Below are 19,909 nucleotides of genomic sequence, written 5' to 3' on the forward strand. Positions count from 1 at the left end.
AAGAACCTCTCTGCAGTCGGCCGGTATGTCGTATCCTCCAAACTCTAACGCTGAAGGAGCCAGGCCTGCAAGTTCAGCGACTTCGGGTCGTGATGGAGGATGGCACCTCCTTCCCTGGAGAGAAGATCCGCGTCCGCTGGCAGCTTGATTGACGGGGACGCTGACAAGTCCAGAAGGTCCGGGAACCATATCTGCCTCGGCCACGCAGGTGCGACGAGGATCATCCTGCACCGTGACCTCTTGAGCTGGTTGATGAGCCGGATCAGCAATGACAAAAGGAGGGAACGCGTATAGAAACAGGCCCTCCCAGGGGAACGGGAAAGCATCGCCCATGCTCCTCGGCTGGGGAAACCTGCTGGCGAACCTCCGGCACTTGGAGTTCGTCGCGGTCGTGAACAGATCGATCTGGGGAGTGCCCCACCGTCGGAAGAGGCGGTCCACTAGATCCTGTCGTAGTTCCCACTCGTGGCACGAGCGCAGCTCTCTGCTGAGCGAGTCGGCGATGGTGTTTTTTATCCCTGCCAGATGAAACGGCACCAGAAACATCCCTTGGGCGACGGCCAATGCCACAGAACCTGCGCCTCCTTGGACAGGGCTGGGGATCTGGTACCGCCTTGCTTCCTGATGTAGAACATGGTGGTGGTGTTGTCGGTGAAGATCCTCACCACCTTGCCCTTGAGGGACGGAAGAAAGGACCTGAGGGCCCAAAACACTGCACGGAGCTCCAGGACGTTGATATGGAGGGACTTCTCCGTCGGAAGCCAAAGGCCTCTCGCGTGCAGATTTTCGGTGTGCGCTCCCCACCCTTCCAGGGAGGCATCCGTGATCACTGTCTCCTGGTGGCTGGGGGTCTGGAAGTCCATGCCCGCCGTCAGATGCGCGCGGGTGCCCCACCACCGGATCGCTCGTCGGAAACTCTCGTCGAGTGTGATCCTCTCCTCGAAGCTGCCCGTCGTCTGGATCCAGCGCGCGTCCAGGACTTCCTGCAACGGGCGCATCCGGAGCCTGCACAGGCGGATGAGATAAATGCAAGAAGACATCATTCCGAGGAGGGACTTGATGGACCTCACCCTGGCCGCGTCCGCAACCAGCATCCGCTGCACCTTGCCCAAGATGGCCCTCGTCCTTTCCTCCGACGGAGAGGCCAGAAGCGACACTGTGTCGAGCTTCGCTCCCAGAAACAGAGCGTCTTGCGCGGGCATCAGGTGGGACTTGGCGTAGTTTATGGAGAATACCAGGTCCGTGAGTAGTTGGACGGTCCTTGCCGTGTGCTCCACGGCGAGCTCCTTCGTCTTTGCTCGGATGAGCCAGTCGTCCAGGTAGGGGTAGACGTGGATCCCCTCTCGGCGCAGCTGCGCCGCCACCGGTGCAAGGCACTTGGTGAACACCCTGGGTGTCCTCCAAATCCAACGACGACAGGAAATCTGAAGATGGGTGCCAGAGGCGGGGCTTGGGTAGAGGGCAGTCATTGGTTGTGGTCAGTATGACGCAGAGATCAGTGATTGGTTACTACTACGAAAGACAGATCAGAAACGAAACTGATACTGATTTTTTCTTTACCGAGGATTCCCAGCCTGACGACGGGGAATATTCATGAGCATGTGAATCCATGCCAGACCCCATGCTGGAGAAGATAGCCGTTTCACAAGTTGTTGGAATACATTGAGTTTTGGAGATTGAATTGAAAAGTTGTAGGCAAAGTTTTGCCCAAGCTTCCGGCTGTTTTTTGATAATGCTGTTGGTTAGGCCATCCGGCCCAGGTGCTCGAGAGGAGTTCAGTTTCCTGACGTGGGCTGGGATTTCCTCATAATTCCATTCACTGTGCAAACTTTGCATCTCCGCTAAAAGATTGGATTTATCCGGTTGAGTGTTGGTAGAGTATTTATGAACTTGATTGAAATGTTCAATCCAATCTTTTTCTGGCACTTCTGTAGTCATTCGACTTTGCGTTGCATGGTTTCGATTAAGCAGAGTCCACAGTTCTCTGGTGTTTGCCTGTAGCATCGTTTCTGCATCATTTTGTAAAATCTTCGCTTTCATTGTTTCGAGTTGATTTCTAGATTGATTTTCTAATAGCGTCATATTGGCATGGGTGTTTCATTTTCTTGGCGATTCTTATGGATTGTCTTAGTTTTCTCGTAGCGTAGGCAATTTTTTGATGAAAGGCATGGCTATGGGGGTTTATATTGTCTTTTTGTGGTTTTGATCTTAGTAAAAATGGAGCAAAAAACCAATCATAATTGATCATTTCTTTCTCGTCCTTGTTTGGAGGTTCTAGAAATCATTTCTAAATTTCTGAATTTTTTTATCCGGTATACGGAGTCTGTTAAGTCCTACTATCACTTCTTTCTGGGGGTTGTCCATTTGGCAGTGAAGGGCGTCCCGGGTAGTGATGAGTCTAGCATGATCGCTGAGCGTGCTCATCCTAGTTTCAAGTTTAGTGACGATGTTGCAAAGGTTTTGAGAAATGTAAATGTAATCTAAGTATCCACTGGTACTGCTTCTGTGCCATGTAGGTCTTGCCGGATTATCGCCGGAGGTGTTGCCATTAAGAAGGGCGAAATTACGACTTTCCATGGCCATTGTCTATGAATTGGCTTTGGTGCTTAATTTTGATTATGGATTCGGGAGCCCTCATTTTCGAGGAGATAAGTTGAGGTCTCCGCAGATGAAGACAGAGTTGCTTGTATTTTATATGGATGTCATCTAACAAAGTTAGTATCTCGTATTGAAATTTGTCATTGTTGGGGACAGATGGGCTCCAGTAGATATGGAGTATGGCAATCAAATGGCAGTCCTCCTTTTTAAGTTCGTTCGGGGTGTCTTTAAATCTCTGCTCAAGAATAGTGATTTGAAACCAGTTACTGATAGAGATGGTTTCTATTTGGTCTAAGTGGGCTTCAATTTTCCACAGTGTTAATAGACCGGAACTTGAACGGCCTTTTATATTGGTTACAGCATGCGTCATGTGGACCATGTATCCGTCACAGAGGGGCCAAATCTCTTGTAAGCAAATTATTTCATAGTTGGACAGGTAATTGATTCTTGTTTGGAAAAGGTGGTTAGATCCTCGGGTGTTCCATAAACGTAAAGATTCTTGATATTGTATCTGAGTGCATTATAAGTATGTAATTGCGGTTTTTACCATTGGGCTTTCAGTATCTTTCTTTGTCCATGAAATCAGCGGATGCAATCTTTGTGTGTTTGATGCAGTTCTGGACGAGATTTGGGGACGTTTGTCGTCCTGGGTTATTCTCTGCGAATCTTCTCGTTGGTTGTTGTCTGAAAGGTGGCCTTTTCGTTGGTTACCATCATGCTGAGGGACCAGTCTTCTACTGCAGTTTTCCATGGCGTTTATTGATGTATCTTATCTCTCTGTCAGTTGTGGAAAGCAGATTGCTAGGCTGAATTGTGCATTTAAACCCAAGTGTTTCCATTTTCTTCGTTTGCTTCATTATTGCTTTTGTTATCTCGCTGGAGTGAAGTTGGACAGATGTAGCATCTGTTGAGTCGTCTTGGAATTCCACAATTTTGATATCTTGTGTTTGTATCGGTTATAGTTTCGGTATAGCGTGGAGTAATCAATAGATTATTAAGAATTAGTCCATTTTGTGATGTTTTCATTCGTTGGATCTCGATCATGTTCTTAGTTTTCAGTGCTCTTGGGTTGTGAAAGGTAGGCAGTTTCAAGACATTCTCTTTATTACCAGTATCATGTGGTCTCGGGGAATGGTTATCTCTTCCGTTTGCCAGCTTTTTTTCCTTGCCGACTTCTTGGTATCGGTTTTGAAATCGTATACCGGAATTCTCAGAGCCTGTTGAAATGCCTCATCGCCATTAGTTGATTCATCCATGGACAAGTCTCTCTCTGTATCCGAGATTTCTTCACATGAAAGTGTACCGTCTTTGCCATGGGTGGTGTTTCCCTCCATGTATTCATCAATAATTAGCAATGATGAGATATCATAAGAGGGATCTACTGGATGTGTCACTCCTGCTGGAGTGGGCGTAGTGGCAAGTTTGTCTCATGTTTCTGTCTCTGGTTCCTCATATGTGGATACATTGATAAGAAGTTCCACGACTTCTTTATCAGTTAATCTTTTTCCTTTTGATCTTACAGATCGTTCTGTTTCATTAGTCATATTGATGCATGGGAATTTTTATTTTCCCTCTGCTAGTTTATTCTCTTTTTGTCACGTCCCTTTTTTACAATGCTTGTAAAGTGACATTAAGAAACTTGGAATTTCACCTATGTGCTGTAGAAATACTTACTAGCTAGAACAATAGTATACTACAAGGCTTGTTCAAAAGTTGAGTCTGCAGACCTGCTATGAGAAACTGTACGTGTAGCAGGCAAAATAGGCTGACCCCCTCCTTACAAGTTGTGGGTAGTTTGTAGCAAGTGGTATAGTAAGTGGTATAACAATTAAGATGAGTCTTTACTCACCTGCTGCAAGTAAATCATGCTTGTAATACAATATTAAAAAAGGAGAACGCTTATTCATGAGCTGAGCGTAATTACACTATCAATGCAACATTAAAAAGGGTGACCCCTTATTTATGAGCTGTGAGTAATTATGCTAGTAATATAATGTTGAAAAGATGAGCCCTTGTTTATGAGCTGCGAGTAATTATACTAGTAATACAACATTAAAAAGGCTAGCCCTTATTTATGAGCTGTGAGTAATTATGCTAGTAATACAAGGTGAACAAAGTGAGCCCTCGTTTATGAGCTGTAAGTAATTATACTAGAAATACATTGTGCACAAGGTGAGCCCTTGTTTATTTATGAGCAGTGCGTAATTACACTAGTAATACAAAATTAAAAAGTCGAGGGAGTCCTTGTTAATGACCTGTGAGTACTTATACTAGTAATACAACATTAAAAAGGCTAGCTCTTATTTATGAGCTCTGAGTATTATACTACAAATACAACGTGCACAAGGTGAGCTCTTGTTTACGAGCAGTGCGCAATGACACTACGAATACAAACATAAAAAGGTAAACCCTGACTGGCCACCAGGGGGTGCATGGACGATTGTTAGGAAGAATTCTCTGTTTAGGCTGAATTTCCTAACCTAGTGAGTCCCCCAGCAGCTTTGCTGGATTTTTGAGGTTTATTTTTTTTCTCCTGCCAAGAGTGAGACTCTTTTACCCTCACTCTTGGACATGACTTGGGAGTGTTTCTGTGACTTGCTATGTGCTTATGGGCTAGGGGGTAATTTTCCCCATAGGCCATCATTGGTTTTTGAATGTGTGTTACACAGCACCCTCAGTGCAGTAGCACAGGGGTGTCCTAGAGACCCCCAAACATAGACTCCACACCCTGGGACTGACTACTGTCTCCCTGGGTCTGTAAAGTTACCATTGACTTTACTAGTCTTAATTTAGGAACTTAACCAGTACAAACCATCTTACTGTGGAAGTACTGGTAGGGGCAATTAGATTGCCCCTGGGTCTGTTGTCGAGGGGGTACTGTCCCGTCCCCCCTCGCCGAGTTCTGGCTGGTGGCAGTGGATACCACGAAAATATTCCACCAAGATATTTCCCAATGGGATTTCCCATTGTTTTTAATGCACCACTTTTTGGTGCAATGTTAAAGATACCTCCGGGTTATTTATTTAATATAAATTCACCGGTTGGGATTATTTTGCCAGAACTCGCCGCCAAAATGGCGTCTAGGTTCACTTCAGTAACCCTGAACCCAAGTCGAGCCTTTGTTCCACTTTTGGCGGGCTTCTGCACAGAAGCCCTCCAAAGTGGTGCCATTCTGTCTGGGTACCACAGGGGGTGTGGGAGGGGGTTTAGGCACCCTGGACTGAGTTGCCTTGCCAACTCATGTCGCACTCTAGTGTGATTGGCCCAAGTGGTGAGCCACCCCGCTCACCACTTAGCATGTTTGAGTGACAGCTAGGCTGTATGAATGGGGGTTTGCTGCATAAAAGCCGGGTTTTTGGGACTGGTTCTTCAGAAGTCGCCACAGGACCTAAGAAGCCGAAGAGGGAGAAGCCGAGCCGACCTGCCAAGACGACACCACCGGTGAAGCCCTGCAGAACCGTCTCACCACTTTTCCCGACGACAGAGGAGATCTCCCGCCGGAGAGTCTTCTTCCCTTAACTGGTGGGGACAACCAGTTGCTGCCTTCTTTTCGCCGTCCCGAAGCATCTCGTGGCCGCCTTGCCTGGGCCAAGCACCCTGGCAACCGGGATACCACTTTTTACCTCAACCGCGAAAGAGGAGTAAAAATCCTTTGTGACCGGAAAACTCCACGGCTGGTCTCTTCCCTGGTAGTGCAACGATCTGCAGCTTTCCTCCGCGTCGGGATCACCTCTTCCCCTGGACGACGCTGCGACTTACACCCACTACCAGGAACAACTACCACCGCTGGAGGATCCTTTCCACTTTTAAAGGTACTCTGTTCCGCCCGGCCTCCCTTGCCACCGATTGTACGGGGTAGATTTAGCCCTCGGCTCTCGAACCTGGGTAGGTCTGGGACACCCTAACTAAACTTTTCAGAACCGTAGTAAAACCTTTTTCTCTCACCTGCAAAGACTGATGACATTGTGTGATCTTGGGCACATTTTTCGCCTGGCTCCCTCTAAAGCGGGCCCCGAACTAATTCTCCTTGTTCCACCATTGACTGTCTTTGCTAACCTTATGTGAAAAGTGTTTTACCTCACTGCTCTCTTTATTTCTGCCATTTCCCTCCCTTTTGGTAATACTTGTTGGAGTGTCATCTAACGTTAAGCGCTCACCTCTGTTTGGAAATAAGTGGGGTTAACTTAGAATTGTCCAACAAATGATTAGGGATGTACATATGAGTAATAGTAACTGTGTTTGACTTTCTTATCTTTTCTATTGTGCTAGTGTAATTTATGAGTGTACCTTTAATAAATAAGTTTATACTTTTACACCTAGCTCTGGTCAGTGTTTGCTTGTGCTACTGTGCCTCTGTACCTATTATGTATCCTCTGTATACTGCCTAACTCTTCTTGAGGGAAGTCTGACTGCTCAGCCACAGCTACCACAGTGAATCTGTGTGGTACAGACTGCTACCAAGTGGGTTTACTGCCAACACCTGTAGACTTAAATCTTTTGCAGTGGTCCCAGAGGGAACTGCACAGGTTTCTGCCTAACAACGATGATCGCCTCCATGTGAGCTCTCGACCCACGGGCCCCAAAAGTGACTTGAGCCCCCACTTTTGCCCGAACCATGCCTAACAGCAAATTGAGCCATCAGAATTGCACCCCCTGCCCTCTGAGCGTAAACCCGACAAAAATCGGACCCCCCATCCAGGAGAAAAGTTTGTCTGAATCGACCTTCCCCACCCACGTGGACACCAGCTGAAAGGCAGGCCACAATCACATGCGGCCCGCGGCACTCGACCCCTCCCTCCATTCTCCCCGTGGCGGATCCGGACCCTGCTGTGACTCCTGGGATAGCCACGACCACCCCACCGCTCCAGCGTTCTTCCGCAGGCGTTCCCGCACGCACTCCCGGTGTGGCCGCCCCCGCGCCTCCAGACACGGGCCCCACGACGAATAGAGCCAACCTGTGGAGCGGGTAAGTGCACACCCCCCCTGAAGTGCTCCGAAGCGCCTCACCCGGACGGGGGCTCATTTCCCTCCCCGGAGCGGGGCCTGAACCTGAACCGCTGAGCGGGGGGTGCTGAAGGGGCCTCCAACCCTCGACTCCCACTGAGGACCCAGCAGCACAGCAACCGAGGACGGTGTGCAGGCCAGCGGAGGCCTTTCACCGAACTACGAGGGGCCCCCGGGCGGGCCATCCACACGCCTGACGCCCCCAGCTTCCTCTTCCCGACACCCCCGGGGGACACCATCGACCAAAACACTAAGGGCCCACAGGGAGTGGCCCCGCCTTCATCGCTCACAACCAGGCCTACCCACATAATCCCCTTGGGACTCCATCACCCGAGGCCACAGCTTACACAGCACCAAATTCAGCCTTGCACCAAGGCTAAGCAGAGTGTTGGGCCTACACTTCTGGGGTGTGTGCCCTCCTCTCGGAAAACACCAACCTATTGCCCGACCAGGACACAGGTAGGTGGATCACCAACAGAAAGTAACAGAATATCCTGAGGTGCTCTCCCTCCACTCCGCCTGAAGCCAAGACCCCCCTCGTCAGCGGCCTTGCCCCACACACACTCTCTCCGGAGCCTTTAGAACGGGCCAGCACCGATACCTCGGCCCCCTTGACACAGCATCGAGCCCACTGACGGAAATTGGCCTGTACGGAGGGTAGAGCTCCTGGACCCAGGGCGTGTGCCGCCTCCCACCGAAGAGCTCTCGATCCAAGGGATTCACATGCAAGTGCCCGATGAAAATTAAAAGTAAACTTGCCAAATACGCCTATACCCCCGCTGCCTTAGGCTCCCGGACCAAGAACAACAATGTCGCTAGAAGCCTCCGAAACGGGTGCAGCGGCTACAAAGGGAGACATTGCTGCCCTTCTAAGTGAAATCTGGAATATGGGGGCCAACCTTGGCGGTAAAATGGACAAGATGACCCAGAGGATGGATAATATCGAGGAGACCCTAGAGGGAGTCGAGAACAACCAAGCCTCAATCGATACCCTAGAAGCCCAAATGGAGCTCAGAATACAGAACATAGAGAAGAGGGAGGACGAGATTCGCCTTAAGTTAGACAATTTGGAAAATAGAGCGAGAAGGAACAACGTTTTTTTTGGAATTCCGGAGAGAGAAGGGGAGACAGAAGAAGACCTCAAACAAACTATACATGATATCGTCAAAATCCTAGCGGCGGACGAGGACATTGATGAACTCAAGATCGAGAGGATTCACAGAGCTGGTGGCCCCCCCCAGGTGGCCTGAGATCGGTCCTCGCCAGATTCCACAGATATCAGGACAGAACAAGGATACTTGCTAAAGCCAGGTCCCTAGGCACCCTCGCCCTTGGAGGGGCCCAAATCACCATCTTCCAGGATCTATCATCGCTTACACTGGCCCTACGCCGTCTCTGTGGTCCCCTCATGTGATGGCTTAAAGATCAAGGCACGAGGTACAGATGGGGATATCCCTTTTCCCTCGCGTTCGAACATGGTAGCAGGAATATACTACTCCGCTCTATAGAAGAAATTCGAGAATGCATTGCATACCTCCTTGGGCCAGCCCCGGGGGAGGGAACACAGGACGTCCCTGCACAGGAAAGATCGAGATGGGAACTTCAGGGCCCGAGAAGGAAACGAGTAAAGGGATCCAGGAAGTACAGGCGACCCAACGACACGCCAGACAACAACAAGTGATATTGTGCGACCAAGTTCTGCATTCCGGCAATGTTCGCTTCGAGAGTCCCTGCAAAGGACCTACTTATATTCCGGATCTCGGCACTCCCGTATCAATGGCTCCATCTCACGACATGTGAACTGCTTGAACCGCAAACACGAGCTGCCGATGAACGAAGACTCCGGAAACCGCATGCATCATTACACATACTAGTTCACAGTATAAGTTGCTGTTTAACAATGTTTGTTACACAATTTTACATAGGGGGAGTGTGGGGGCTCATAATGTTATGTTGATGATAGTAGTTGAAGGGGCCATGCGGTTACGACCCTTGCTGGTGGTCCGACAGTAGACCGGCTGTTCACATCCAGTCCAACTCGGACGCCACCACAAACAGACACAAACCCTCATTGAAGGTCCGTAGAGCAACAAGACAAGACAGGGCAACGGGTATGATGTCCAATACCCTAAAGGGGAGGGTGCAGGGAGGGAGGCAGGGAATGGCACAGCCTTAGTTTTCCAGAGGAGCTTATTTGAACACTTCCTTTACGGCTACCTTCCGCGGCGAGCGACACAACATGATGAGCGAACTCAGAGCGCACCTCTGACCGACAGACATGACAACCAAAGTGACAGGCATGGCACACTCGGAATTGGCACATTGAATGTAAAGGGACTAAATTCCCCCACCAAGAGATCACTAGTCTACAGAGAGTTTAAGAGAGCAAAACTTGACATCCTTTTTCTACAGGAGACCCGATATGCCAGGGGGGAGGAATGGAAGATTCTAGGTACCAAAGCTGGCATTGAATATTGGTGCTCCGGCCCTCTCAAGAAAGCCGGAGTCGGCATCTTAATCAACAGCGCAGTCCGGTTCCAACACCTCAAAACCTGGGCGGACGTAAGTGGTAGAGCACTCGTCCTTGTTGGTAAAATACAGGGCACCATTCTCACGCTCGCATCCATATACGCGCCAAACACTGGTCAGTCCAGGTTCCTCCAACAAACAGTCCCCAAGATCATGATCGAAGCAGAAGGTGAAGTGATCCTCGGACGGGAACCGACATTCATGGATCGATCCAGATCTAGATAGACAAGCAGGCAACCCATTTGCAGCCCCCCCCCAGCTGGACCTGGTTGTTCACAGGTCACGGACATGATGGAGGCCTACAACCTCGAGGACGCATGGAGACACATGAACCCGAATTCAACAGGCTTCACTTTCTACTCAGCACCACACGCGACGTTCACCAGAATTGACTTTATATACCTCACTCCTCAACTCACCGAGGCTATGGCCGACTCCAAGATAATTCCTATAACATGGTCTGACCACAACATGGTCACAGCCACGGTTGACCGGAAAGCCCTCCCCCAGAGGAGCTCTAAATGGCGATGTAACAAGACACTCCTCAAAGACCCGATTTTTTGAGACCAGCTGGAGCAGGACATCACCCACTACTTTGAACTAAATAACACAGGCGACACCTCTCTAAATACTGTGTGGGAGGCAGGTAAAGCCACCTGGAGAGGACTACTCATTAAGGGGGGGGGGCCACCAAAAAAATGAGATAGCCAACCCATAGAACACAGACTCCGGGAAGAAATTTCTCAACTCGATCTTATCGCTCGATCCTCAGCCACCGACAGACTACAAAACATAGAACAAGCCAACAACAAGAGGGAAGAACTACGGCAATTAGAAACTGATAACATTGCCCATAAACTCCAACGCCTCAAGCAAAAGCAACATGAACATGGAGACAAGGCGGAGGGCAACGCAAAGAGCGATGGGTTCCAACAATACACAACAGTGAGACATCCCATGACCATCATCCTCCCAATATCCCCAAAGTCTTCGCCGACTTCTACGAAAAGTTTTATTCTTCACACGCTGCCCCACACCCAGAGGCGGTCAACGAATATATGGACAAGGTCTCCCTCCTGTCCCTCCCCCTGGACGTGGCACAAACCATAGACCCCCCCGATCACGGGAGAGGAGATTGAAGAGGCGATCAAAAGACTTCCCGTGGGGAAAGCCCCCGGTAACGATGGCTACACAGCAGGCTTCTATAAGACCTTCAAGGATGCACTCCTCCCATTCCTCGTCGAGCTGTTTAATAATATACTTCAATCAGGCACTGCGCCGGACGCCTTCTCAGAAGCATTAATAACTGTCATACCCAAGGAAGGCAAGGACCCCACCCTGTGCGCCTCCTACCGTCCAATTTCCCTCTTGAACATTGACGCAAAGATTTACACGAGAGTCTTTACTGCACGCCTTGAATCGCACATGCCAGCGATAATCCATAATGATCAGGTGGGGTTCATCCTTGGAAGGCAAGGTGTGGACTCTACCCGGAAGACCCTCCACCTCATACACGAGGCCAGGAAAATGCCGGACATGCCTGCATTATTTTCGATCGATGCTGAAAAGGCATTCGACAGAGTTGAGTGGCACAACCTAGAAGCCACACTGGTGAAAATAGGCCTGGGACCCTCTCTCCGACAAGGGATCAGAGCAGTCTACACAGCACCACGTACCTCAGTAGCAGTAAACTCACAATACTCGCGCTGGTTGCCCCTTAGCAGAGGAACGAGACAACGATGTCCTCTCTCGGCTATTCTCTTCACGCTCTCGCTCGAACCCCTCGCCCAGAGTCTCTGAGCAGACACTGATGTAGAGGGATTGCGAGTGAGTGGCAGAGAGTACAAACTGGCCCTGTACGCAGACGACATCCTGCTTTATGTCCTGAACCCGATGTCCTCGTTTCCCCAAGCAATTCACCTGATAGAAGAATATGGAAAGCTTTCAGGCTTCAAAATAAACAAAACCAAATCGATTCTCCTGCCACTCCATGAACCCTCTCCGGACCAACAGGCGGACCTTGAAACCCTGGGACTAATCATCGGAGGCCCAACACTGAGATACCTGGGGATCAACCTAACAAGAGACCTCGAACATCTTTATGAGGCGAACTTCCCTCAACTCCTCGATGCCCTCAACGCGGACCTTGCAAAATGGAAACCTCTTACGATCTCCTGGATGGGACAACTGAATTCCAGCAAGATGGTGAGCCTCCCACGTTTCTTGTATCCCTTCGAGGTTCTTCCCATCACAATCCTGGAACAATTCTTCAAACAAGTCAAGAAAGCCATATTAGATTTCCTTTGGAATGGGAAGAAACCTAGAATATCATACTACCAAAAGAGCACAGGGAGTAGGTCTACCGGACATAGAGCGATACTACCAGGCGACTCAGCTTAGGATCCTGGTTCCTCATCTGCGTGACAGAAGAAACCTGCAATGGATCCAACTAGACAACGACAACCTGACCCCCGTTACCCTCGCTGAGTGGCTATGGGTCTCCAGACCAAAACTGACGAGAAGATTGCGCAACCACCCGATACTGGGGACGCTGTGGAACATATGGAAGGAGGGGAAGGGAAGGGAACGTCTGGAGTCAACACATGGCCCTCTCCCCTGAGCCATCTCTGGTCTCCCGGGATCAGAGAATACATCCCCGAACACCCCAGATACCAAGCCTTGTTCGATGCGGGACTTGAGAGTAGGCCAGCTATGGAGAAACGGGAAATTCATTCCAATTGCGGACCTTGAGGAAGCCCTCCAATTACACCCGATCCCAGTTTTTCTCCATCTCCGATTGAAAGGCGTATTGTCCAGGAAAGAATGGAAGACCAAAACACAGAGGGAGATCATGCCCTTCGAAACAATTTTGGACACGACCACCACAAACAAAGGCCTAATAGTACGCATGTACAGCGCTCTATCACAAAGAATCAACCCTCGAGTTCCCGCCCGAAAGAGCAATGGGAGAAAGACTTTGGTAGTGAATTTGACCAACAAGCCTGGGACAGAATTTGTGAAACTCCATCTAAAATGTCGATTGCAGCCCAATATAAGCTTCACGCAACAAAGCTACTCCACAGATGGCAGTATGACCCACGCCGCCTCTCCAGAATGTTTCAATCCTCCAGCCCCAGGTGCTGGCGTCAATGTGGCATGGATGCTGATTATTGGCATATGTGGTGGGGCTGCTCCAAGGCCCGCATCTATTGGCAGGAAGTCCTGGGATGGATCAAACAGCTAGACGGCATAGAAAGGGAACCGTCCCCACCTTCTGATCCTCTTCTGTCTGGAAGAAGAGGACGATGATGAGCTGATCAGAGTCAGAGGACTAGTATCCCCCCCTGCTATTGGCCGCGAGAGAGCTTAGTCATCAAATGGAAGTCTTTACACCTCCCGACTAAAAAGGACTGGATACAAATTGCAACAAACATCTACACAATGGAAAAAATCACGGCGGCACTCCATACCAAGGCCGCATGACACGAAGAAGCCTGGTGTGACTTCGCCAACCAATACACTTCAACGCAGTGACGAACGATCCAGCGCACCAGCAAAACCAAACGTCCTCCCCTGGGCCGGACAGGACGCCCCAGCGCAACCCGCCAATTTAACATGCCTGTCACAAATCTACACTGTGCACCCAACGAACTCCAAACCGAACGTTGATCAGCGCCACACATCATGTCGCTCGCCACAAATCGCCATGACGAACGCCGAAGAACCCGAAGTTGCATGTGCAAGGACAAGGGGTGGGGGTGGGAGGGGGGTATGGGATCAAAACGTTCCCCCACGAAGGGGAGACGAATAGTCGATGTTAAAAGTTGACGCAGGTGATGAAGAAATTGTTTCCTGGTGCTACTATGTGAATGTAACATGTACCCAACCTGTATGTCTGTTACTGACGTTTAAAATCAATAAAAATCTAAATTAAAAAAAAAAAAAACCCTTGTTTATGAGCAGTGCATAATTATACTAGTAATGCATTAAAAAGCTGAACCCTTGTCTATGTCTATGAGCTGCGAGTAATTACACTACTAATGCATCATTAAAAAGGTGAGCCCTTATTTATGAGCTATGAGTATTATAGCATTCAAAAGATGAACCTTCACCTATCAGTTGTGAATAATTATACTAGTAATTCACCATTAAAAGATGAGCCTTCCTTAACTGCTGTAGGCAGGTATACTAGTAATAGGTCATTAGTGGGTCACAGCTAGTGTTCCTCTTGCCAATGCCCTGTTCCAGGGACAATTATTCATAAGCAGGGGAGTGGCCACTCTGTACACTCCCTTTGCTGCTATTATTACACACAACAGGCAAGTGGGCCCACCCTTTGTGAGTATTGGAACTCGGGACCTATAAGTGGGAAATTAATCTTTTAATATCATGCTACAAATGTGATTACTCAGAGGAGTTCTTGAAATCCCATCTTGTAATGTGCATGGTTCATTTGTTGTATCTCACTTCAATTAAGGATGTTTTCTCTTCATCTATACGTACTTCTGAAGTATTATTATTGAGACGAGCCGTCATGTACTTACTTACTTGGGGTAATAAGCTAGTAACCAGGCATCGAAGAGAGCCATCCACTCGCTCGCACACCTTACACACCCAACGCTACCAACCTATAGTTCTTTCAGAACTTCCTTGGAATCGCAGTGTGTATTTTCACCCAACACAGACTCCAGAAGATGGTGCTTTTACGTGGACCAACAGGCCCCCACTCTACACAAAGCATTTCCCCATGCCGGACTCCCTCCCTCTCCGCTTCCAATCCTCCTAGTCCACTCCTGCTCTTGCACTCCTTCTCATCCAGGCACACTAAGGTATGGCTTCCGCATGCAGGGCACAGTACACAATTACTATGGTGGTGATTCTGCGCAGTGCAAGATCATAACAAAAGCTGTCATGTTCACGATCTTGGGAATAGAAAGATTAAAAACAAAGAAACCTCACCAAGGTCTCTCAAAATGTGGTGGTCTCCAGCTGGCCCACATTAGGCATCATTATCTCACTTATACAAGGTATCGCAGGTTGTCCCATGTGAAGTGCAAGTATCTCACTGAGCCCAGAGATCTCTCACTCTCCCATGTGAAGTGCGAGTATGACACTGAGCGGCTCCAGAGATCTCACACTCTCCCATGTGAAGTGTGGATTTCTCACTCAGCCCAGAGACCTCAGGAAGTCCCGGGCCAGGTGTGAACAGCTCACCCACACCACAGGGTCCAGCGTTTCCATTTCAGGTAGGGGCATCTCACCCAATCCAAGGATCTCCCAGAACCCGGTCCACGTCACCTGTGTGTGACTCTCTAATCTCAGAGATCTTAAGCTGTTCCATGTCAGGTGTATCTCGTTGAAACCGCTGCCTATGCACCCCTGAACTGATGAATGTACACCCAGATAAAAACATGTAGCCAGCAGCGCTCACTCACCTACTGCTGTGGCGAGGCAGGCTCCCAGACAGACTAGGAGGCAGCGTGCAAGTCCTCTAAGGCGTTTCATGGAAGGGAAACGAGCTGTGACAGGACCAGAAAAAACAACGCAGGTAGGAGAAGCTGACTAAACAAATACAGTTAAAGAAGTCCAAAGGAACAGTGTAAAAAAATGCAAATAAACCTTTATTTCCAGAAAATAAAACGAAGGGTTGGAGAAAATCCTATCGTTCCCTAAATCTAAGAGGGGTTTACCTGCCTCAAGAAAACCAAGAAACGTCTGCGTCAGGATGCTTAAACAAAAGAGCCTCCTCAGTCTTGTGTCTGAAAATCCCAATCGGACCCTTACACTCTAAACTCAATATAATGTGTACCAGGATACTCTGGTATCCTATATACTTGTAACTTTTTTTAAAAAAAGTTTCCAACTTAAGGGTTTAAGGTGTAGAACACAAGAATAAAACAGTGTCCCGCCAGGAAAGGGGTTACCATTCCCCTAGAGTGCTTCTGACAGTTCAAAAATCTCTCTCTCTTACAATTTAATGGAGTTCCGAAAGGGCATGAATTTTCCTTTGTATTTTTATCAAACATACAGTTTCTTTACAGTGTTCAACTTTTACCATGTTGTAATGCATCGACCTTGGAAGGTTTGGAACCGATGGAAGTACACCTAACATGGATGCTGGAAGCTTCGTGTTGCGGTCCATGCATCATCCAAGATGGCCGCCAGCACGTATTTACGCACAACACACCAGTGCTCCGATGCGTTGTATCTAAGTACTTTCGTACCTTACCAGCGCCGTGTTTCTGAATCTCTCGCTACCTATTATTGCTTCCTGTTTATTCTTCTCTCTTCTTCCACTATCTTACACCGAGGTCTACGTACTATTTTTTGGGTAGATTTTCTTTATACGGTTGGATCCCTGATAATCGCACTTTTAGGTTAGTTCTTTAACTCCTCAGTCTCTGTATCTATCCTTCCTGCTACGTACCTTGTTTACTTTCACCTTGCCTACCGTTTCTTTTCAACTTACTCTGTTTTTCTTCCGCCTGGAGTTTCTTATCTCGAGTGACAGCCTACCCTTTTCTAGGCTACTAATCACCAGTTTGTTGGTTCACTGTCTTGGCGTTCTTCTACCATCCGGCCATTATCCTGTGCTCCTGGTGTGCCTCAGGTCCTTCGGCACCACCGGCTACTATAAACTGCCTTTTGGACACGAATTCTCAGTTCTCTCGATCATACTACACTGAAGAAAGGACTGGACTCGCTTCTACTCTTCTACCCAACCTGAAGAAGGCCATTCACACAGGGTTTTTTCATCTTACAGCTTTTTCCCTGGAACAGCGGGTTGGCTCCTGGAGGCTTCTGGGATTTGGTTCCCATCCGGTCACGGTGGCCTCTGGGGATGAAGGAATTTCTCGACGCTTGTACCGTGTATTTCTCTTTCAGAAAGAGGAATTTTGAGTCAGGTAGATCACGGGTTGGATTCCTGATAGCTAACCTAACGGGTAGTGCATTAAAGTGGGCAACACCTCTCGTTACCAGTGGTCGAAGGGGTCGGGAGCGGTACTCCTATACTTTTTAAAATTACTTTGTACAGCTCCTATACTTTTATTTTAAAAAGAAAACGTTCGGAATGGTTTTCTTTTAAAATAAAAGTGTAGGAAGAAGTTTAAACCTTCACTTTCAGTGAACTGAACTGAACGAACCCTTAAACATCAGTTGCAAGTATTTGTGGGTGTGTATTGTGTGTGGGAGGAGTTGTGGCAATGGGGTTTGTGGAGAGCAGGGGCAGGCAAGCAGGGAACATAGTTCCACTACTTCTTTTCGTACACTTCGACCACTGCTAGTTACCTCCGATGATCCTTCGGTAAATGATTACGACTTATTTGTTCGCAATTTCAAGACTAGGTTCGAAAGACCTGAGGTTCAGTACTCTATCTATGAGGCCTTTATGGACGTAAAGCAATGGCACCAAGACGTACAGACTTATATTTCTCACTTCCAAGGTTTGGCAAGCTTAGCAGGATGACCTGACACTGCGCAGCAGACCATATTTCGAAGAGGGTTGCACGAAGATATAAAGGATGAGTTGACACGGGTCAAAAGACCTGAGACGTTCTCCAATCTGGTGTCCTTGGTACTCTGGATAGAATTCAGGTTGAATGAGAGACGGCAGGAGAAACGGAAGGGTCAAGGACTCCAATGGAACCACCAAACTGGTCCACAACTTAAGGATTGTGTTTCTGCAGAGGAAACACAAATTGGTGCAACCAGAGGACCCCTGACTTCTAATGAGAGAAGATGAAGGAAAGAACACAATTTGTGCATGTATTGTGGGTCTTCAGATCATCAGTTGAAAGATTGTACAGAGATTCCATCTCAGCGTTCGGGAAACGCGCAACCCTAGTCTACGCAAGGGAGACTATGGGGAAGGTGGCACAAACCCTTGCAACACAGGAGAAGACAACCGACTGATGATATTTCAAGTATCATTGAACTCTACTAATGGAACCTCGATTCTGGTATTAGCCATGTTGGCTGCGGTGCTGCAGGACACTTTATTGACTCCTCATGGGCACAAGACAAGGGAATTCCACTCAGGCAGAAGAGGAAGCCCATTCCTGTGGAAGGTGTTGATGGACGTCCATTGTTGTCAGGACCTGTTACTATGGAAACATTACCCTTACAGGTAACCATGAAGGATCATACCGAAGAGATAATCTTTGACCCTACCAGGGTTACTCATTTTCCAGTAATACTTGGCATTTCTTGGTTGAGACTTCACAACCCTTCTATTGATTGGAGTGCTAATCGACTGAGTTTCAACTCAGATTTCTGTGGAAGGAATTGCATCAAGGAGCAACTGGTTGAAGTTCCTGCTTACCCTATCAACCAGTCTACAGTTTCTATTTCTGCTATTCCCATCCAGTATCAAGAATACAAAGAGGTTTTTGAAGATGTTGTTCCCAAACTCCTCCCACCTCACCGACCTGAAGACTGCAGGATAGACAAAGGAGGAAGTCTCACTACCTTTCGGTAGGATGTATCCGTTGTCCCAGCAGGAACGGACTGCCTTGAAAGAATATCTGGACTCCAATCTTCAGAACGGTCTGATTCGGAAGTCAAGATCCTCCGGATGTGCATCACTTTTCTTTGTAGCAAAGAAGGGAACGAAAGAATTACGCCCATGTATAGACTAGCGAGAACTAAACAGAATTACTGTCCGGGATCGTTATCCCATGCCTTTGATAAGGGACATTCTTGAAGCTGTTAAGGACTCCAAGATCTTCGCTAAGATCGATCTACGCGGAGCATACCACTTACTCAGGATCCATGCAGGTGATGAATGGAAGACCGCCTTCCGAACACCGTTGGGGTTGTTCGAGTATTGTGTGATGCCGTTTGGATTAGTCAACGCCCCATCGGTGTTCCAGCGGTTCATGGACCACATTTTCGCCGATATGCTAGGAACTTCCGTAGTAGTGTACTTAGATGATATTTTGATCTACTCTTCCACTCTAACGGAACATCGAAGACTGGTTAAGGAAGTACTGCAGAGGCTCAAGGACAATCATCTGTACCCTAAGGTCGAAAAGTGTACCTTTGAGGCAACCGAAGTACCTTACCTCGGCTTCATCTTATCCTCTAATGGAATACGGATGGATCCGGATAAGGTAAAGGCCATTCTCAGGTGGCCAGAACCTTCTTCTCCTAAGGATATTCAAAGATTTCTTGGTCTGGCTAATTTCTACCGTCGTTTCATTCCTCACTTCTCGGAGATGGTACTTCCTCTGACAATGCTTCTCAAGAAGGGAAGTGTCTTCGAATGGATACCTATCGCACAATCAGCCTTTTCAGACCTCAGGAGACTGTTTACCACAGCTCCGGTGCTTATTCAACTGGATCAGTCAAAACCCTTTATCGTGGAAGCAGATGCTTCAGGCGTGTTAGGCAGAAACCTGTGCAGTTCCCTTAGGGAACACTGAAAAAGATTTAAGACTACAGGTGTTGGCAGTAAACCCACTTGGTAGCAGTCTGTAGCACCCAGATTTACCTGGTAGCTGTGGCTGAGCAGTCAGACTTCCCTCAAGAAGAGTTAGGCAGTATGCAAAGTATACACAATAGGCACTCAGATACAACAATACAAGCAAACACTGACCAGAGCTTTGGTATCCAAGTATATAATTATTTATTTAAAAACACACAGTTTGAAAACACTCCAGCACTCTTGTTGTAAAATATTCTAAACACAGTTACTATTGTAATATATACACCCCTTTTTCCTTATCAGATAAGTCACAGTAAAACACCACTTATTTTCATACAGAGGTGAGCGTTT

The 19,909-nt window shown here is 48.0% G+C and overlaps 1 protein-coding gene across 6 annotated transcripts in view; it reads right to left on the reverse strand.

Moving 5' to 3' along the window:
- Positions 1-19,909, reverse strand: part of ATP2C1 (ATPase secretory pathway Ca2+ transporting 1) — a 1,883,161-nt gene that overhangs the window by 751,727 nt on the left and 1,111,525 nt on the right. The window lies entirely within an intron of this gene.

The sequence above is a fragment of the Ambystoma mexicanum genome, chromosome 2q (assembly GCF_040938575.1).
Source record: "Ambystoma mexicanum isolate Mex_15411 chromosome 2q, UKY_AmexF1_1, whole genome shotgun sequence".
NCBI lineage: Eukaryota > Metazoa > Chordata > Amphibia > Caudata > Ambystomatidae > Ambystoma > Ambystoma mexicanum.